General features: G+C 38.7%; 1 pseudogene; it reads left to right on the plus strand.

Moving 5' to 3' along the window:
- Nucleotides 1–21,702: 21,702 nt before the first annotated feature.
- On the plus strand, nucleotides 21,703–21,936 carry LOC112390762 (uncharacterized protein C20orf196 homolog; annotated as a pseudogene).
- The last annotated feature ends 1,310 nt before the right edge of the window (nucleotides 21,937–23,246 follow it).

The raw sequence follows: 23,246 nt of genomic DNA on the forward strand, positions 1-23,246 counted from the left end.
AGTTGCTCCATGGCACGTGGGATCTTCCCAGACCAGGGATCGAACCCATGTCCGCTGCATTGGCAGGCAGATTCTTAACCACTGTGCCACCAGGAAAGCCCCAAAGTATTATTATGTAGTGCAGTGTTCTCTACTTGCATAGAATCCATGAATGTATTGATATAAAAGAATCCTTTTTGATTCATTCACTCCATTGTTCAAAATATCGTCAGAGAAATGTGACCCTACTTATTTGTTTAGCATTATTTAAAAGTAAATACATTTTATCAGCTAAAACTTCTACGATTTCTACTTATTAAACAATACCAGCATCTTCTAGATCAGGGTTCTGACTTTAACTCAGGTCCACATACAGCTACAAAGGTTTTCTGTTGACTGTCTAAAAACAGATTTAAGAAGTCCAGCTTCCAGATCCTCAAATTTCATATGTTCTCTTTGCAAAAGTGATCTGCCAAGAAAGGGTCAGACCTCAAGTTCTCCTTTCCCACATCTCCTTTCAGAATCACATTTCTCCCACTTGGAAATAAAAGATGTACCCCTCGCTCAGCTGGTATTTTACGATCATGTGAAAACCTCTAGAGTGCCAGACAAAGGAATAATTTTTCAGCTCCTTTAATAGAAGCACATGCTCCAATAGTTTTTATTAGGAGATGCAGCCTCAATAAATTTTATTTTTATTATCAAAATTTCTTACTTACTATGCTTTGATCAAGTATATATTACTAATAATGGTTGTAATAATGCAAGCAAGACCATTTAAAAAAATGGCCACAGGAAGTTAATAGAAACAATTAAATTTTCAATCCACACTTTTTTTTTGGATTATAAGGAAATGATAGATGATCCATAAAAACTTCCAAACATTAGAGGATATTACTTTAGAATAAAAGTCTGTGAAAGAACTTGGAATTGAAACATAAGTTCAGGGAGACAAAGGAAAGGTATAAAAATTCCACCTATTTAAGAAGCACTTGTTCATGTATTGTTTAAATGAACAGTGGAAGATAGCAAATCACTGTGTTATTTGTACTCTATTTGATGCGCTTAAAACAATACAACAGTTTTATTTTAAAATCTCAATATTTAGTGCATTCTGACCATTATACCCTTTAAAATTATCTAAACTTATATTGAAGATATTAAAATATCAACCTTAAAAAGATGCAAGAAGATAAATAATGTTCAACATTCTTTTATGGAGTATGCAAAGAAAAAAATTATTTGAGGACCACTTCCCTACATTCTTCTGAATTATTGACGCTCCAATTTGCTCATCATTTGTTCGTTCATCCAATTCAACATATACAAAGAACTAGTAAATGTCAGTAATTGGGAAAAGTGTGAGGGATTGGGAGTATGGGGTTACCAAGAGATAAAATAAGAGTTCTGAAAGAGTTCACAGCCTACTGAGAAAAATAACAAGTAAAATGTTAATACATTATAGTGTCATAATGAAGATAAATGAAAGCTGCTATGGAAACAATAGGAAGGACACCAAATTCAGGCTGATGTGGGGTGGGCAGTCCGAGAAGACAATCAGATTTCACAGGTTGTATGGCGATCCCTTTGCTGAATATTATAAGATAATTAAAAGTTACCCAGATGAAGTACATGTACACATATGTGTGTTGCAAGCTGGATAATTGAAACAGATGCAGCTAGAAACTGTAAACTGGAAGTCAATGTGTGTGATGCAATAATAATCTGGAATATTCACTGTGGATTCTCAACAATTCTTCTCCTAGCACTGTCCCAGCAGCATCTCCCACTCAAAACATGAAGACCGGCTCACCCAGATAGGAATTATTAGGCTGAACAAATGCACCAGATTTCCACTTCCAGCCTGAAGTAACTGTGAGAAGAGTATAAAACAGAATAAGTTTGAAAGAAGACACCATCAAATTGAAAGAGTCCTTTCCTGGCTCGCACACCAAGAGCAGGAATGTCCTTCAACCTGGGAGGAGAGCATGTTTGGAGAGGAGAGGGGAGTTAGATGTACTGTAGGATCCACTTTGCCCCACCCTCAGATAACCTAGGAACATGATAATTTATTTACCAGTTCTTCACATTTGTTGATTTAGCAGAATCTGAATTCAGAATTCGGAAGTAGTATCTCTTTACTTCTGGAACTCTACCTCACCAATGCACCCCTTGACACAAGGGCATGGTGAGGGGGTATATACAGGGAGGTGGGATGGGTCCAGGAAGAAAGAATTCCAGAGAGAGCCCTGCTGAGTCTCTAACTCCTCTTTGTTGAAATAAACAAGGATATTGAACTTTCCAATGGCCCCTCAGGGTGATGAAGTGAGTGGAGAGAAAAATTCTCTGGGACTTGCCATGGGCACTGCACAGCATATTGGGGGTGAACCATTTCCAGTAATAATCTAAGGAAGTTGGACCACCAGTTCCAGGGACCCAAGATGGGCGTGACATCAGTATCCCTAGGGAAACCAGTTTGGAACCCATTCAGATCAGATTTCACACACAATGCACCCTGTATCACACTCACCCTGGTGCTCTTTGAATAACCCCCTGAGGCACGTGGTCAGGGGAGAAGACATATAGAAGTCACCCTGATTATGACTGTATTTCAAACAGGAATTGACTGGAAAATGTGTGACTTGGACAGAGCAACCTGGAAAGGGTCTAGATTAAGCGGTCTGTCATTATACGGAATTCCAAGACAAAAAATCAAATTGAGTAATTGAAATAAAGAAAGTTACATTTTTGCACATCAGAGTTTGTAATTTGGATATTTACAGCTACTGCACATGAAAGGCCTTGGATGTCAGACTGAGGAGTTTGGGTTTTGTCCTGAAGGCAATGGGAAGCCATTGAAGAATTTTAAATAGAAAAATGTGAGAAGAAGAATTGAATTGTATAGAACTCATTCAGGCAGCAGTGTGGAGAATGGATTGGTGAATTAGGGGTCAGAGAGATGGAAAACCAGAGGAAGGAACACAGCAATGAGCCTTTTGACCTAAACATGGACAGAAATAAAAGGAATAAACCATAACAGTGGAGACGGAAAGGAGAGGATTCATTTGGGAGTGTTTAACATGGCATGTGTCTCCGCCCAGCTCTGCCCATTCAACCTCAGCAACTGGGTCATTGGGGCAAGATTCTGACCACAATGCCACCTGTAAACCACCTCCATTTCAACCAGTGTGCTGCTCCTGTACTGTCTCAGCAGCTCCTGAATTCATGCCTATTTGCTATCACATTTTGTTTTATTTCACTTCTACTTCTTAAAAGGTAATAAGTTACCATCTATGTACACTCACACTATTTTACATATACTTACATTATGTCCACTGACTGTATACCATAGCAAAAGTCCATGTATAAAGTCTTTCAAATTAAAGCTATAGAATTTAAAACAGTATCGTTTGGCTGAGTGTATCCTTCTATCCTTAAAACTCACTTGCTCTTTCATAAAAGCTTCCAGCAGAATCGCATTTGAGTCAACAGTCTCTGGGAACGGAATTCCTAGATTCAAGTCCAAGTTCTAAAACTTATTAGGTTCATGATCTAGTAAGTTGGTTTATCTGTCTGGACCTCTTAAAATCTGTAAAATGGGATGATACTACTGTCCATTTCATTAGCCCATTTAAGGCATTTAGTACAGGGTCAGGAACAAAGAAAACACACAATGATGCTAACAATTGATGTGTGGCAAATTTGACATTCCTTAAATGTGTTTAAATTTTTAAGTTGCATATAGCACCAAGAAGTTTCCTCACCAAAATCTGTCTGGTGCTAATATATATTTAAACAAGGTGACCCTCATGTTAAAATCTGTGGGTATGAAAGGACAAACAACCACATAATTTACACATTTCTCCTTAGTCTTCACTTTGCTTTGGCCAACTACATACAGATACCTATTTATCTTTACACTACTCTAAAACATTTTCTAGAAGGGCGGGATGGAAGCTGTCCTCTGTATTTTATGTGGTGCCGAGTTCAGATGTAAGCACTCAATTTACAACAATAATAAAGGCTAGATAAGAAATAATCCAAATGGAAAGAAGACGTGCCAGTTGGGTTATTTCTACGGAGCAGAATGTTTATTTTTTCATAGAACAAATTAGAAGTTTTCCAGATGGTTTATCTAAAGTAGTTTTCTCTCCTCCAAGCAGAGGATAAATTAGAAGTGTTCAGAAAAGGTCATTCCCACCTCTCCAAGAAGTACATTTTCATAATTTAAAGAACTAAAGTTCAACAACATATCAAGTGATCTCTACTCAATGGAGGAGTTACATCTGTCTGTTACAGGTAACTGTGTAATTTGAAATTTGTCAAAAAATATTTTAAAGCCAATAATCGTCTTTTGTGGCTGTCTCTTTGTTGGAAGCACTAATCTTCAACATAACACTAGCAAAAGAAATGCATTACACTAATTTGCCAACAGCAACAAAGGGAGAATCTTTAAATTCAGCTTGCTAGCTAGAAACGTCTAGCTGATTGTCACATGATTTGTCACATAACGACACATCGTCAGGGTATTATCGGAGAGAAGAAGGGTTTTGTCCCTGGTACAGCATCTTCCGATTAGGTAAACAATTTATTTCTACTTCAATCCTCCTGAGATGGTGAAGAGGGAAGAATTTAATATTGAGATTTTATCACTTGTCAAATTAAGATAGCTGCCTTTGTGAGATGGAAAAATGAATCAGAAAACAAAGCTGAGGCTCCAACAGAAATTCATATCAATTCTGTGATGCTCTGCAGAGAGCCCTTCCATCTGCAGTTCCACAGGACTGTGGGCTCTGGAAGTAGGAGGAGGCCAGGCTCCCCACCTGCCAGCCCAGCCGAAGTCAGACCTCCATGAGGCCCCACGCTGACCAACCTGCTATGAGCTTCTGTCCTGGTCTTGAACACATTATAGACTTCTGGTCCTGATCATGCAGTCCAGCGAAAGGAGCAGGGAGGTATTTCCCAGTAATCACGCAAGCAAAGCAAGATGCGTCCAATAGAGAAGCATTGTTCTTTTCTTGCTAATCATAAGGCAATCGTAATTTTAAATAAACAGATATTGTGGAGGCATTATAGAGCCACATCTTTGCTCTTCCCTTGTTTGAGGGGATCAATTGCCCTGAAAGTAAATCTAATTTTTGGATAGTGGAGAATTTACTTATGGTTTAAAGGGGAATATGGGTCAAGTGTGATGGAAGATGATTTAGGGTCGTCTCAACATCTTCAAGTCTGAGATTCAGGAGAGTGAAGACATAGTAGTATCATCTATGGTCCTTAATAACTATGAAACTTGATCAATGAAATTAAGTTTCTAATGTAAGTTGCTATCAATGTACCAATTCATTAAAGTGATAGACGAGTAGAATTATTCAGTCTACAATTAGGGAGGATTAATCTGTTCCTCATTATGAAAGTTTCCCTCTCTCTCTACTAAGACTACGTGTGGCAATTTATTGGCATACTTTTATGATTCTCGCTTTATTAAAAATAAACAATGTTTTAACTGTAACATTTAAGTCCAAGTATCCAGGGGAATTCTAACGACCCTTATCACATCTCATGAATAAGTTTGAACATAAACTCCAAGTCAATAAAAAGACTCTGTAAGCCCCCTTGCAATATTCCAGCTAGGAGGTGATAGATCCTCTAAGAGTTATTTAGCTCTATGAGAAAAAAGATGTACATTTTTTTTGCACGTGAATAAGAGTCACTTCAATGTCTTACCATCTTCCCTTGTTTTTCATTCACATTAAAAATGAGAGAAATCAGAGTTCCTTAGCTTTCCAAATAATTTGGCATAAGCAGAACCAGTCTGTGGTTGTTACTATGTGTGTTGGGGAAACATCTCAGGATGCCTTTCTGAATCAAAGCACTGGGCTTTCTGGGGAGGGCAACGTGCCTGTATACACTTACTCAGCAGCCTCTAGAATATCAGCCTTCACCCTGAGAGGAGGGGCCGTTCTCATAGTCTCTGCCCTAAAACCATTTGGGGGAACCTTCCTTTGGGAAAAGGTTTTATTTTCTCAATTCTTGGATTGCTTCTATTTGATTTCTTCACTTCTGGTGGGAGGATCCAGGGGAAAAGCTTTGCAAGGGGAAGTGGGTGGGGGAGGCTTTGTCCACACTCATCCATAGGACACCCCTCCCACCTCCCCAGGGAGTTCCAGCATGCACTTGTGTGCGTGTGTTTTATAAGCTATTTTATTTGAACAAAGTACTCCCCAGCTGATAAAACAAACATATTAGCTCTTCTACATTGAGTCTTGGACTCGGGTAGTTGCCAAAATTGCCAGTGTAATATATTATTGTCCCTGGTGAGGGGAGAAAAAGAGACCCCAGTGTTGAAATCTTAATATTATTGTGTTAGAATTGAAGGAGGTCATACTATTTTTTACAGGGGGAGCCAGAAGTATGTTATTTGTCTCCACTGTTTTATTAGTTGTACTTACTACCTTGTTTAGGGTGAGTATGTAAAATTTAAACTCTGCACGTACTATAAAATCTATACTATGTATGTACTATAAGAGCTACATACAATTAGGTTCTGAAAAGTTTGCTTTTCTTTAGAAAGGCTTGTAATAATTTGCAGAAGGGAGTTGCCCACACTTAAAGTTCTTCCTAGGAGTATAGATGAGGTTCTATATTAATAATTTAGTTTTAGAATATCTCCATCCCCAAAAATAAGTGCTCATTAATTATCAAACCTTGTCAGAAGTGCTATAAACATGTAATTGTTATTGTCATAGGATAGTATTTAAAGGATAGACTAATGAAGGCAAAAATAACTGTAAGGGTCCCAGTGTGACCTCCAGCTGTTCAAAAGGGGACACCTGACCCTCCAGCTTGCCCAAAAGGAGACACCTGACCCTCCAGCTTGTTCGAAAGGAGACACCTGACCCTCCAGCTTGTTCGAAAGGAGACACCTGACCCTCCAGCTGTTCAAAAGGGGACACCTGGGCTTCCCTGGTGGCACAGTGGTTGGGGGTCCGCCTGCCGGTGCAGGGGGCACGGGTTCGTGCCCCGGTCTGGGAGGATCCTGCATGCCGCAGAGTGGCTGGGCCCGTGAGCCATGGCCGCTGAGCCTGCGCGTCCGGAGCCTGTGCTCCGCAACGGGAGAGGCCACAACAGTGAGAGGCCCGCGTACCGCAAAAAAAAAAAAAAGGAGACACCTGACCCTCGGATGCTCTTTGTGAAATGCCAACTTTGTTGTTTAATGGCCTCAAACAAATGTGGGATAACTTTATTAGCAAAAAATAAGTCTATGTCAGATGCCAAAATATGGCATCACAACCAAGGTCATATGTTTGCATTAGAATAATAAGCTATTTTTGGTTATATCAGAATGTTTTCATTATTTGTATAATTTATTTGTTTTGTCATCTGCTAACATACAGTAGCAGGAAAATAGTAGCAGTCACCAAAAGTTAAAGAAAAAAATGATTGGAGGAAAACTTCAAATTCAGTATTTAAGTGTCAGGTAAAAACCTCCAATATTTCATTTTATCGAGAGAAAAGCTGGACCAAATTCATGAAGCTTTAGAGTTCCTTAAGAGTATAGTTTGAGAACCATAAATCTAATCTTTTTGCCACATTTTATAAATGAAGTGAGCAAGCCCCAGAGTGGTGAACAACCTATTTAATGACATCTTGTTATTAGCAAAGCTAGTCAGAAGCCAGGTCTCCAGCTGCCAGTCCAGCTTCCTGGCTCTCTTTTCCCCTCTGTGTCAGGACTTACTCAATGTGGAATCTTGTGAGAGTTTTTCTTAATTTTGTGTCCATTGTTGGCTCAAAATTTATACACTGAGTTAGTTTCACTAAGTCCTGATATGTCTGCAGCAGTTTGCATGCCCCTCACTATTAGTGCATGAGTGTCTCCATCATTCCACATCCTCACAACAGTCAATGTGGGAGAAGCTATTAATTGTCTTCTCCAAAGTCCTCCATCCATCCTTTTGCCTTACTAATTTTGTTTGGATTGACAATGAGTTCCAGGGGCAATTGTTCTAAGCTGATTCCTCTTTGCTAGATACACGATTTTCCAGCATCCGTGCAGCTACGGACTGGTCATGTGACATACTTCTGAGCAGTGAGATGCAAGAGGAACTCTTCTAGGAATTATTTCATTTTCCCGTAGAAAGAGACAAGCATGCAAGGAGACCCTCTTTGAACATCCTCAGCTCTTTCTCTGAATGTTGTCTTGTGACCATATAATGCATAGCATATCAGCAACCACCTTATCTCCTCAAAGGGACCACTTTAAGATGAAAAGCCAAGCAAATGAGGAAGCCAAAGGAAAGAAGGTGGCCTTGATGGCATGGCTGAATTTCTGTACCAGTCGAGAGCCACCCACCTCTACACTCATCACTGTGTAAGATATTTTGATGTCTTGGTTGCTTAGACCAATGTTAGATGGATATTCTGTTACTCATAAACTAACAGAAAACATGAACAGACATGCCTGCAATTGCATGACTTTTCAATTAGTCATGCCAATGAATTTAAAATGGTATCTCACTTTTTGTATTAATTTGAATACCTCTGATAATTAGTGAGATTAAACATCTTTATCATACCATTGTTAACCATTAAAGTTTCATGTCCTGTGAATTTACAACCATTGCCCGTTTTTCTGTTGAAGGATTGCTTCAATACTGTGTCACTTACCTGTGAGTTCTTTGTATGTGTCCTTTGTTAAACAAATAAAATAATTAATTTTAATAGTCAAATTTAGTTGTTCTTACAATATGTGCTTTTGGAGTCATGCTTAAAATGCTTACACAGTTTTTATTTACTTTAGTTGTTCCATTACTTAATTTATTTTCTTTACTATTTTGTTATTCCCTATTTACTTATCTCCTCGAGTATTTCGTTTTTTATTTCCTTTAAAGCATTTTAGTTTTAATGCATTATTTTATTAGGTTATTTCTGAAATACTTTATAGTTTTAATTCTTTCATGAACGTATTTCATTTCCTATCATATTTTCCTGCTTTCTGTTCTTGGTTTAGAGAAGCAGTCTTAACTTGTAAATTTACCTTGAATTTAACAATATTGTTGTATTCATTTATTAGTTCTAATTGTTGAGGGACTGTTCATTCTGATGAATCTTATATGTAGATAATTTGCAACTGTAAATAATGACCATTTGTCTCTTTCAACTTTTTTTTTAAGAGATTTCCCTTTTTATTTTTTTTAATTAATTAATTTATTTATTTATGGCTGCATTGGGTCTTCGTTGCTGTGCGTGGGCTTCTCATTGCAGTGGCTTCTCTTGTTGCGGAGCATGGGCTCTATGCGTGCGGGCTTCAGTAGCTGTGGCTCAAAGGCTCTAGAGCTCAGGCTCAGCAGCTGTGGTGCATGGGCTTAGTTGCTCCGCGGCATGTGGAATCTTCCCGGACCAGGGCTCGAACCTGTGTCCCCTGCGTTGGCAGGCAGATTCTTAACCACTGCGCCAACAAGAAAGCCCTCTTTCAACTTTTATAGCTATTATTTCTTTTCCTTTTCTCATCTTTGACCAATACCTCTAGTATTAAATTCAATAACAGCTGTTCTAGTGGATAGCTTTCTTGTATATCAAGATTTTACCAGACTCAAATAGGTATGACAGTGCAGGGGAGAGCTTGAAGTAAGAGAACTCCCACCAAAATAGCTCTAAAATATAATAAGCTGGTTTGCCAGAGTTTCACGGATGCTGGCAGAAGATATAAAACACCAGGGTCAGACACAAAGGACTTTATTATCCATAACAATAGCAGTAGCCAGAGTAGTAACATAATCAGTAGTTCCCCAAGCCCTAAATCCTATAGGGTGTCATAAGTGCTGGGTGGAGCCTCCATACACAATAGGGTGCTGCAAAGGGGAGGAGTCCTGTGCTTTTATAACAAGCAGTTAGGGAGACTGCACTTTGTTTGAAGGGAGACCAGATCTATTGCAGGATTATGTGACCTACTATGGCAAGGCATTATCTCACTTTTTAGAATTTCAGGCTACAACAATCCTGCAAATAGCTCAAGTGAAAACATGGTCAGGGCCTTCCAGTTTTGGGTTTCCCAGCACTGGGTTATTGTTGACCTCCAATGGAAGGATATACAGTGAAATTTTCTGCTAAGTATGATGTTAACTTAAGATTTTTGTTAGATAGAATCTGTAATTTCAGGATATTTCCTCCTATTTCTTTCCAAGAGATTTATCATAGAGATATTGAATTTTTTTTTTTTTTTTGTGGTACGCGGGCCTCTCACTGTTGTGGCCTCTCCCGTTGCGGAGCACAGGCTCCCGACGCACAGGCTCAGCGGCCATGGATCACGGGTCCAGCCGCTCCGCGGCATGTGGGATCTTCCCAGACTGGGGCACGAACCCGTGTCCCCTGCATCGGCAGATGGACTCTCAACCACTGCACCACCAGGGAAGCCCAAGAGAGACTGAATATTTTTAAGTGCTATTGTTTTATCTATTGAGATAACCAAATGATTTTCTTTTTTAGGCCATTAATATGATAAATTATAGGTATGTGAATATTCTCATGTTTGTAGGATAAATAGTGCTTCATGACAATATATTTTTATATATATGCCTGGATTCACTCAACTAATATTTAACTTAAATTCTGGTATCTATGTTTAAAATGAAGTGGGACTATAATTTTCTTTTCAAGGACTATTTGCTCTAAAAACTAAGGTTATACTAGCCTTAAAAATGAGTTGGGCCATATTCTCTCATTTTCCTATTTTGTGCAACAACCTACCTATCTCTGTAAAGTTAGGTAGAACATACCTGTACAACTATATGGGTGTGAGTGTGAAGAGTGCATGTTTTATGGGATCTTGGTTTGTTGGGATTTTGGTTGCTTACTTTGTCTTTTGTTACTGAGGAGCTCTGATTACTATTTTAATATTCTTTAATGGTTATTAGTAAATTCATCTTTTATCTTTCTCCCTGTAAAACTGTACTACTTTGTCTAAGTTTAGAATTTATGGATTTGAGCATAATATTTTTTAATGTCTCATGTCATAGTTTTTTTCTTTCTTTTGCAATATGCATAATTTAGGGGTTGTTATTTTTATGTTCTATTCCACTGAGTTCTGCTCTTATTTTTTATTTTCTTACTTCTTGTTTCTTTGGGCTTATTCTGTTGCTCTTTTTCTCATGTCATATTGAATACTTAGCTCATTTGTTTTTATTTATTCTCCATTGTGTATTTAAAGCTATAAATTTATCTCTAAGTACTGTATTAGTTGGGCCTCACAAATTCTGAAAAATAATGCCATCATTGGTGTTCAAGCATAAATATTTCATTGTTTCCTTTATGATTTCCTCTTTTACCGAAATGCTGACAGTTTTAGTTTCTTGACATAAAGAGGTTTTTTTATTTTGACACTCTTATGTTGTTATTTATTTTTTAATGTCATTAAATTATGGCCCAAAAACATAGACTAGAAGATGGTGGTTCTTTCTTACTGAAACTTCCTTTGCGGCCTAAGAAATGGTTGATTCAACATCACCTTAAAAATAAATATATTCTCTAGGGCTTCCCTGGTGGCACAGTGGTTGAGAATCTGCCTGCTAATGCAGGGGACACAGGTTCGAGCCCTGGTCTGGGAGGATCCCACATGCCGCGGAGAAACTAGGCCTGTGAGCCACAACTACTGAGCCTGCGCGTCTGGAGCCTGTGCTCCGCAACAAGAGAGGCCACGACAGTGAGAAGCCCGTGCAACGCAATGAAGAGTGGCCCCCACTTGCCACAACTAGAGAAAGCCCTCGCACAGAAACGAAGACGTGACACAGCAAAAATAAATTAATTAATTAATAAAAATAAATATACTCTCTTTTAGGTATAAAGTTATTTCTATTAATATGTATATTGGTACAGATACATATAGAAGTATAAACTTAAGCATTTTAATCAAATCTTGTTTTTTTTGTCTGCTAGATCTTTCAAATATTGATACAGTTATGTTGAAAACCTCCAAATACAATTTTTTATTTATCTACCTCTTCTTACATTCCTGGCCTTGCTTCTTTACCTACTTTTATCTATTATTTATATATTTGATATATCCTATATCAAAGGATATATTGTTAGTATATTTAGGTTCATGATCATTTTATTTCTTTAAACTATTGTTCCTTTTCAGAATAGTAAAGTCTATTCATTTTAGGATGGGAAATATACTGAAGGAAGACTATCTTTCCCAGGAAGTTAAGGACCATAATATGTAGCTTTTAGTAGTTTTTAAAAATCGTTCTTTGTACTTTTATTTTTAATGTAATCAGTGTCACTGATTATGTAAATCATTATAATATTGGGGTGGTATCACCTCCCAAGCTAATCAATACATATATGGAACATGACAGAGAGATGGATTTTGAAAGTAATTCAAGAGTTAAATCCAATTCTGTAACTATCACACAGGGCTTCAAACAATCCACAACCCTCCTTTGTAACACCTTATATTCATTTCTAAGTGCTATATCTTCCTCCACTGTAGTTATCCCTATAAAAGAATCTTACAAGTGCTCTTATCGAGGTTTATATAGGCTTGGTCTGATGGCTTCGAACAATAGTGGCAATTTGCAGTATACTAGCTTCTCTCTCCAATTCTCAGAAAAATCAAAGCATACAAAAACTATTTCTCCTGATGCAGTTTAGGATCAAATGAAAGAAAAAAAAGAATTTCTCCAATCTAGGAAGACTACTTTTTACTTCACACATTTTTAGTAAAAAAAAAAAAAAAAGTTTCTGATATTTATTTCATGTGTGCTTTGTTATATAAAGACAAATGAGAAAATATATACATTTTACCACTTTAATATTTCATGGCATATTTATTTGGAGACTTTAAAGAATAAAACATTCTTTTCTTAATCAGACTATGAATTAACCAAGTATGATAGATTTAATTTAAACCTACTGTAATCAAATATTTGGTTTCTATGTCTTCACTTCTCCTGTACAGAATACTTCAAATAACTTTATAATCTTGGAACATGGATAAATCATAAATATCAAATATTATTTTCTAAAAAATAAGATCAAATTTAATTATCAAATGGACTTTCAAGAATTAGCATATTAGATAACTGAGATTTCAATCATCTTATGGAACTGAATTACTGTTACTTTCCATGAGTCTCTTCTGGCTAGAATTTTGAAGACCTACAAACCATAAACATGTAAGCTCAGTTTAGTAAAGATCAATCCGTCAATGGAAAATTATTTATCAATAACTACTATTCACTTATCAAAAAATTGAGTACTTACCATATGCCAGCTAACAAAAAGCTGCATTTTGTCTCCTTGTCCACAAGAAGCTCACACTCTAGTAGAGTTCAAGGTATGACCCTGAATGGTATGCATACACTCATATGTGTAGCAGGGTGATTCATTGATAACAACCAATGCTTTCTTTTCAAATTTTGTAATTCCCTTCTGCCTGGTAACCCTTTCCCCACCCCTCTATCACCACATGGCAGCAGGTAGGGCTCTCCTTTCCCATAGCCCCAGAGAATGGAGGTGACAAGGAAAGGGTTTAGAGTCAAAAAAATCTTAATCAAGGATCCCCAAAAACCAAACTCATGTCATAAATAATGAACTTGGAAACAATGGTGATATAAGAGTCAGGTTTCTTTTAGCTCAATAGTTTTTTGTTTGTTTGTTATCCTATACTTGGTGAAACTTCCATGGCCTGAAAAGTGAAGTGAATATTCTAAAGAAAGCAAAAGAGTTGTAACCGACTGGGATGTCTGTAAAAGGAGCTATGATCACCCTCTAACATACCAACAAAGGGCTATTCTTTGTTAACAGGAGTTTATGGAAGGTGATATTACCAATCATCTAAGTATGGAGAATCTTAATATAAAAGAGTTGATTTGGACCTGCTTCCCATCAGCAACATTGGAAGGTAAAGGTAACAACACTTCCTTAGAAGTTCTCCATGTCACCATAGTCAGAAAATTAGAGTAGCAACAAGGCACTGCATGACATGCCAGGTGTAGAGAGAGCCCGAGGCAGCACTTTCAGTGTCTCCTACTGCACAAAATGACTTTGGAAAGCAGCTGAAGTTTTATGTGCCCTTCAGAAGGGAACACTAGTTGAGAGTTAGAGTTTGTGTGTCAACAGATCTGAAGGTGTCTTGGGGAATTGACAAGGGGATGCCACAGAGGAATATGGTATAAACCAGAGATGAATTAAATGTTAATGTAGATACTCAAGAGGTATCAATGAGGACAAACAAAAATAATTGAGGACCAGACTCTGTAGCCCCCTGTTTCTCAACCTCCGTTCCCAACACTCCCTATGCCATCATAGGACATTGAATATCCAGAAACTTAGGTGGTATACTAGAGCAAAAGAAGAAGGAAAACAATCTCAAGATGAATGAGTTTAAACCTGAAACACACTAATATATTACTGAGAAACTCTAATACCTGAGAAACTGGAATATACTAATCTTCCTTTCTTGAGGGATAATTGAAAGGGGGGTTTAAAAGAAAAGCAAAGTTGAGTTCTAGAAATATAACTTTTCTGCACCTCTAAAATTTATGGACATTTAGAGAGTTAAATAAGAATGAGTTTTCAAAGCGCTCAATATACTGTCTCCTGCCAGAAACTGTGACAGGTCTGAAATTTGAATTTTCTTCCAAGTTTGCTTGACACAGTTATGTGGAGGGTAGAAGACAAGAGTCTGAGCTCATTGATGAAAAACTGTTTATTACTCACAACAATAACAGTGGCCAGAATATCAGCATTTTTAGTGCCAGTTCCCTGAGCTCCAGCTCTCATGGGGTGAAGATAATGGGGCCAAATGACCCCAGTAGTGGCTTGCATTACAAGACAGCAACTCTGATTATAAAATCCTCCTTTCTGTCAACCAACAGCAAGATCATTTTACACTATACTATACTATACACTTTATATACTGTAATATATACATACATATACACATACACACTAGATATCAATATCTTCATACCCATGTTCTTTTTAGCAAGTACAACCCTCCTTCACCAGCTCCACATTTATTAACTTTTCCATGTTAAACCAATCCTATCTCAATAGCCCTTAAAAAAGAAATTTCAACAAAACCACCTCAATCCCAAACAATTCAGAATTGCTTTCCTTAGGAAAACTTTTCTTTTTTCAACCTTATTTGGAAGTAATAGTTTCTTCCTTACTTGTGTGTGTGTGTGTGTGTGTGTGTGTCTGTGTGACCATGACTGTAGAAAGCAATACATTTTCAAGAGAATTAGAAATGTATTTAGATGTCAGCTTCCAAACTGCATCATAGTTTTTTGGATACAGTCATACAAACTAAAGGAAACTAGAGTCAATAAAATGCTATTTACCCCCTAGTGTAACAAGACAACAAAGAATGCAACAACAATATGATTATTTCTACCACAGTGAAGAGCCTTAGCACCATGGCAAACTTCTCAGATCAACAAAATGTGTTTACTTATAGGTAGATCCAAACTCTATTGACACTGCCAAACATTTTTGTAATAAGGCCTTTTCTGCCAGGAAAATTAAAATGTCATCTGATTCACTACATGGTAATTTCAAAAACTGTTGGAACTCTTCGCATTTTTTTTTTTTTTTTCGGTACGCGGGCCTCTCACTGTTGTGGCTTCTCCCGTTGCGGAGCACAGGCTCTGGACGCGCAGGCTCAGCGGCCATGGCTCACGGGCCCAGCCGCTCCGCGGCACGTGGGATCCTCCCAGACCGGGGCATGAACCCGTGTCCCCTGCATCGGCAGGCAGACTCTCAACCACTGCGCCACCAGGGAAGCCCATCTTCTCATTTTTTAGCAAGGTTTTCATCAATCCAGTTGAAGTCTACAGCTTGCCTAGTGATGCAAAAAGTGAGGTACTAAACATATCCCAATTTCCTATTTGAATCAGTAACAATAATTGAGTTCTCAGTATATGCCAGACACATATATTATTGAACCTTCACAACATATAAAATAAATATGTGAGAGTAGGTTATATTATTATCCTTATGTGGGAAATACTGAGGAGTACACAAGAGGAGGAAATGATTCAAAATAGAGGCAGTGACGTATCAGTGGGGGACATGGGAGATGTGGGGAAGCTGTCTGCCTCAGTTCAATATACAATATACACAATTTAATGAAGTTTATATATGGATAAAGATGTACATATTAGATATGTTTATACATGTGTAAAATGAGGGACAATGTATATAGAGATAGATAGATAGATAGGATAGATTGACAGATAATGAGAGGCTGCATTGCATATAGAGAATTTGAGAGCAATAATAAAACAACTAAAAGCCAGTCTGCTTTATATTACGGACATGCACTGATAGTGATTAAATATCCTTCCCAGAAAAAGTTTTTTTGGTTTAAAAAAGTCTAAGCCTGAACAGTTGCTAACCATTACAGTTGAGATTTAAATTAGCTTACATTTTATCACTTGCTTTTTAATAAAATATATTCTACAGGGTGATTTTAAAGATGAAAACACCAATCATGTTTGGATGTGCAGTAAACCCAGGAGTACCGTTATACCATGAATAAAGAACATATATTACATATTGCTTATAGCCATTCACAGCAAGTGAGTTGCTGGTCTTTTTCTGAAAGCATTTTTACTCTTTCCCTGAGAAACTAAGATCATGGTTACCTTTTCTGTCTGTATCGCATAAGTAAATACATACATACATGAGGCGGGGTTGGGAATTGGATGGACGTTTGAGAGCATTTGGTATTATTTTACTACAGGATTTTGGGCTATCGAAGCCATGACATACAAAGCACCCTTTTCCTCGTGGGTTCCTGCAGAAGATACTGAAGAAAAACTGGGAAATGAGGAGCTTCATTACTAGCTAGACCACAGCACATTTCCTCCCAAACGTAAGTGCTCATGAATCATGATGGAAGTAGGAGGCTCAGGGTCCTATCAAATACAAAACTACAAGGTCAGTGTGCCTCTTTCAACTATGAGTTAGCTTTTCAAAGATGACAATAACCCTCCTCTCTAAATTTTGGTAGTGTATAAGGATTACAGAGATGAGAGGTCTGGGAAGAGTCAACTGATCCCAAGATTAACTGTAGAGGCCACACATGGCAGAGGACCCCAGGGCTGTATAGCTGCACCCAGTGGTGATAAAAGGCAAGATTACTGAAGGGCTGGAGTGGAGCCTGCATGGCTATAAAGGAGCTGCCTCCTGTCTCTCCCTCTCTCATTATCCTCCAGCTCGTGGCCTCCCGAACAACCTCTGATATCTATAGGTTGACACTCCCCAGCCATAGAGCTGATTGGTCTGTGTGAACCTTATAATAAAGGCTTCTGTGGTTTTCCCAGGGTCTTTTACTTCCTTCTCATAACTGTGACTATTTATACTTACTCTTGAGTTATCCTCAGATGATGTCCCCTGACTTTCTAAAGGACTAGAGAGAAAGGAACTAAGCCACTTTTGTGCCTTGTACCATATCTAGTCCCACTGATTCCAATTCTGTCTGCTCTCTCTAACTTTCTGTGTCTCTGAAGATGAGGACTTGTATCACAGAGCACACACTGGCCCATCTGTGGCCTGGAACACTTTTCCTCTTATTTTCTTCATTTATTATGCTGCATATTTGCATTTTATCACTAAGCAGTTCACTCCAAGTTGCGGTACAAGATATTTTGAGGATGATCTACACAACTTCCCTTCCCTGGGAACCTTGCCTCCCCATTCATATGGGAGAAAGCTCCCAGCAGACGTGTTTGTCCTCTGGGATACCATCCCCTGGGCACATCTGATAGGTCCAGGGTGGGCAGCTGGCCCAACTTGGCCAATGACAGTCCCTCCCTCTGAGATCAGTGGTTGGCAGGAAGAGATTATATTTTCAGTGGGGAGCAGTTTCTAACATTTATAGGCTATGAGGGGAACTTATGTTTTGCACAGACACTGGGAAACACAGAAAACTGGTCTTCAGAGATACAGAGAGAGATTGAAGCAGGAATGCAGGGAGTTGAGTGAGAAAGAGAGAGAGACAGAGAAAGTCCAAGCTCTGTGAGTGACCATGTGTGCCTTGATAATTAATATGTACTCAGAGGCTGGCATAGCCCTGGCACAGAAGAAGTTCTCAATAAATATCTGTTAAAAGAACGCATGGACAAATATGAACAGACTCCAAACAGCTCTCCAGTCCCTGATTCCAATATTTTCCTAAGGTCTATGAGGAACCCATTTTATTCATACATAGGCTTTTTATTTAAACTGGATCAAGTTTTTTTTTTTTTTTTCCCAAAAGACCAGGAAAAAAAAAAAAAAGGAATATAGTTTATTTCTATATACCTAGTAAGGTCACACTCTGCTAAAAACAAATCAGTGTGATAACATTTACAAATCCCTTTCGATTTCAAGTCCATGGAACAGGCAGTTTGCTTCTCTATGACTTTGCATGTTAGCACCAAACATTCCCATACCTGACTTTAGCACATTTACCTCCAGAGGAGCCATACTGAAAAAGTCACACACACACACACACACACACGCACACACACACACACACACACCCCGTTACGATTTACGTTTCTACTCGCTATTCCTTTAGAAGTTAGAATGATATTGTGCAGAGACAACGTGACCCTGTAATCCTCCCTGACCTGAAGATCTATAAAACGGTGTTTTAAAATGATTGAAGAAGACGATTTAGGTGATGCTAACAAACTTGAACACTTCATGAAGCAAACAGTCTCTTTTTGGAGAACTGCAAAATGGGGCAGGAGGCAGAAAGCTTTGTTAGGTTAAAGAATAAAGAAAAGGAAGAGAAAAATAGAAAATTTCTGATTGGCTGGAGCCAAACTTGTCTGGGGTGAGAAGGCCCAGAGTTGGCTCAGTGTCTGGGGACTGGTTGACTGAATACACTGTGTTTTTGATCAAGTGGAGCACCTACAGGGACATGAACATGATCTAAGTTTGAGTTTGCTAATGTGGCACCCTTGGCAGGAGTGGCTCCATCTTGAACCTAGAAAGTGATTTCAGCAATGGTCACAATACTGTCCCATTTTACCTCTGATTAAATGTTTTAGGCCTATAATAAATATCATATCCACCTTCTTACATCTTCTTCATTCTTATATATGGGCCACATTGAGTATCACTTGACAGACTAGGGCAGTGGTTCTCAGCTAGAGATGATTTTAGCTCCAAGAGCACATTGGCAAAGTCTTGAGACATTTTGGTTGTCACCACCCAGGGAGGGGGTGCTACTGACATCTAGTGGGCAGAGACCACACACCTTACCAGGCACAGACAGTCCTCCACAACGAAATTTTATCTGTTCCGAAATACAATACGGCCAAGGTTGAGAAACCTTGGTCCAGGGAACACTTATCCTGAAGTCCCAGAATAGAGTTAAGTTAGCACAGGTGTACCATTTGTGACTTAAACAGAGATAAGACGGCTGGTGAGACCTCCATAGACGGGCTGAGGTGAGAAAACCATTAGCAAAGTGCTCTGACAAAATATGTAAGGCCCCAAGGAGTAGTAGCATAGCTGATAAAGTGGTATCCATATAGACGATGGGAAAGTCAGATGGAGGACAAGCCTCAAAACATGACTATTTCCAGGGCTCTGTGACAGAGATCCCAACTGGAGTGTTAAAGCTTCCTGAAGCTTTGGCTCTATACCACCACCAGAGAAAACAAAGCTGTGGGCCACGTCGGTAACTTTGCTCTCATTCAACGGATTACACCCTTCATCAGCAGCATCTTCAAACATGGATAGCAAATACAAGCGTGCTTGGGTCTATCCCAGCTAAAAATCAGCAGAAAGCAACGTCCAGGGCAAGCTGAAACTGATGAGAATAGAATTGTAGGCGGGGGCGTACTGCAGCCATTCCGAAAGTAAAAGCTTTTAAAAATCCTCTACCTAATTATTCATGCCATGACATGAAAATGTGGCCAGAGCCTGTAGTCTTTGTTCTGAATGAATTCCATAATGTTGTCTAAAATCTGAGCACACGATTAAAAATTTAGCGTACCAACTCGTGTTAAAGATTACAGGTGACTTCAAACTGGCCAAGAGTTGGAAATAAAAGATAATTTAACAGCGTTCTAATCAGTAAACACTAATTACTTTTCCTTAGTTCTAGGTTAATTTTTAGTTAATTAATGTAAACATACCTACGATTACTTCCCACACAATGTCATAACATCATTAACCCATTTTCTTAGCCTGATAAATGTTTATCAACACAATTTGACTACAAACCTAAACTAGGTCTTTCTTTGCAGGCCCTACATCAGAGATTTTCAGACCATAGGCCACAGGGCTACTGTAATGTATCTGTCAATCTATCTATTAACACAAAACACAGTCTTTAGAATAATTTATGTTCTTTACACTTTTCTTCCTCTATATGAGGTTGCTGATGTAGTTAATAAAATAAATATTTTCTTTGAATTATGTAATTAAGACTAATGTATTCTCAATCAATAAATGGTAGAATTACAATTATTATCAACTGGACACCTTTTTATTATTTTTAAAATGAGGTCTTATCTTCAAAATACTAAGAAGCACTGCCTTATGCTAGGAGAGCTGGATTTCTGTTTTTATGCTCCTTGCATTTATGTAAAACAAAGTCAGTTAACCATGGGATAGTTCTTCTGATTCCACAATTGCTCACTGTAGCATCCATAGCACAGCTGTCCAAATCTACCTTGGAATTCATATCTTCCTTCAATATAAAAGTTTAGTGTACTTAGCTGTGGGCTTTGTTGATCCATTCCTCTTGAACTTGGTTTGGGCCCGTAATTACATGTCCAATATAGAGAAGAATGTCAAGAAAGAAACAGATTTCAATTGCAAGCTTCAGAGGAGTTCTGATAATAAAAATGTGGTGAAAATGATGAAAATTACCTTGACTGATGCACCCTTGTTTATAGGGACAATGTCCTATGCAGTGGTTGACAGAAAGGATATGTGTCAGTTCTGAGATCAGGCCTTTGCTGGGGAAAGTTGTCATTTTACAAGAGTAAAAACTCTTTTGACGTAGGAAAAATGTCCAGCCATGCTACTTGCTATGCAAAAACAGTGGGATTGCTTTCTGCATGCCAGAAGCAGGGCAAAGGTACAACACACCCACTGCTGGGCTCCATCGGCATCTTTTGTCATAATACATGGCAAATGGACCAGTAACCACCCACTGCCAATTAGAGTGGTGATGAGGCAACCTAAAATTGTTAGGTGAGCAGGCTAAGTGCCCCTGTGGTTTGCCAATTACCTAAATTGTCTGCGGTAGTTTTAGTGAACAGCTACCATGAATACAAATATAAAACACTCTAGTATTCAGGGGAGTTAGTCCCTGCATGGTGTCAAAAAGCAAAGAGAAAATATGCAGGATTTACATAAGCAGAGTTCTAGCAACTGTGATATCCAGTATTACCCAGATGAAATACTATCCTGCATTTTTTTTGACAATTCTGTTTCCTCTAGGAAGGGCTCCCGAAAGGAGGAAGCATCAATTCTGTGCTCAGTATCACCAATCAATTGTACAAATCATTCTCAGTGATCCTCACTAAGTGGACATTGGAACAGATCTATGGTGTTGAATAAAGAGTTGGTATCAGAAGACCTCAACTAAATAAAACGACTTTTGCTGAAAAATGGTTCTGGCGACTTCTTTTCAAACTCCACTTTTCCCATAACAATCATGGCACCACCACTTCTGGTTCGAGGTGGCAGCTGTTGCGGGCACAGACTATGCCAACTCAGGAAGCAGCTCCAGGAACCCAGTCACAGGACAGCAATGCTTTGGACCTGCCATCAGCTTATAACGTAAGGGATTAAGTGTTGCAGAGACCCAGCCAGGAGGACAACAGGGAGGATTTTAGTTCTGAGGAAGTACTGTCTATTCCTTGCTCTTCTGATGTGGATCCAGCCTTGTGGCTGGCAGGGTCTCAGTGCTCCGGTCTGGTGTCAGGCCTGAGCCTCTGAGGTGGGAGATCTGAGTTCAGGACATTGGACCAACAGAGACTTCCCAGCCCCACATATCAATCAGCAAGAGCTCTCCCAGAGATCTCCATCTCAACACTGAGACCTAGCTCCATCCAACGGCCAGCAAACTACAGTGCTGGACACGCCATGCCAAACAACTAGCACGACACGAATACAACCCCAACCATAAACAGAGAGGCTGCCTAAAACTATAATGAGTTCATAAACACCACAAAATACACCACTGCACGTGGCCCTGCCCACCAGAAAGACAAGATCCAGCCCCACCCACCAGAACACAGGACCATTCCCCTCTCCCAGGAAGGCTACACAGGCCACTGAACCAGCCTCATCCACTGGGGGCAGACACCAATAACAATGGGAACTATGAACCTGCAGCCTGAGAAAAGGAGACCCCAAACACAGTAAGTCAAACAAAATGAGAAGACAGAGAAATATGCAGCAGATGAAGGAGCAAGGTAAAAACCCACCAGACCTAATAAATGAAGAGTGAATAGGCAGTCTACCTGAAAAAGAATTCAGAGTAATGATAGTAAAGATGATCCAAAATCTTGGAAATAGAATGGAGAAAATACAAGAAATGTTTAACAAGTACCTAGAAGAACTAAAGAGCAAACAAACAATGATGAACAACAATAAATGAAATAAAAATTTCTCTAGAAGGGATCAATAGCAGAATAACTGAGGCAGAAGAACGGATAAGTGACCTGGAAGGTAAAATAGTGTAAATAACTACCGCAGAGGAGAATAAAGAAAAAAGAATGAAAAAGAATTGAGGACACTCTCAGAGACTTCTGGGAGAGCATTAAACACACCAACATTCAAATTATAGGGGTCCCAGAAGAAGAAGAGAAAAAGAAAGGGTCTGAGAAAATATTTGAAGAGATTATAGGTGAAAACTTACATAACATGGGAAAGGAAATAGTCAATCAAGTCCAGGAAGCACAGAGAGTCCCATACAGGATAAATCCAAGGAGAAACATGCCAAAATACATATTAATCAAACTTCAAAAATTAAGTACAAAGAAAAAATATTAAAAGCAGCAAGGGAAAAGCAACAAATAACATACAAGGGAATCCCCATAAGTTTAACCACTGATCTTTCAGCTGAAACTCTGCAAGTCAGAAGGGAGTGGCAGGACATATTTAAAGTGATGAAAGGGAAAAACCTACAACCAAGATTACTCTACCCAGCAAGGATCTCATTCAGATTCGACACAGAAATTCAAACCTTTACAGAAAAGCAGAAGTTAAGAGAATTCAGCACCACTAAACCAGCTTTACAACAA

Source organism: Neophocaena asiaeorientalis, unplaced genomic scaffold (genome assembly GCF_003031525.2).
Source record: "Neophocaena asiaeorientalis asiaeorientalis breed wild unplaced genomic scaffold, Neophocaena_asiaeorientalis_V1.1 scaffold232, whole genome shotgun sequence".
Taxonomy (NCBI): domain Eukaryota; kingdom Metazoa; phylum Chordata; class Mammalia; order Artiodactyla; family Phocoenidae; genus Neophocaena; species Neophocaena asiaeorientalis.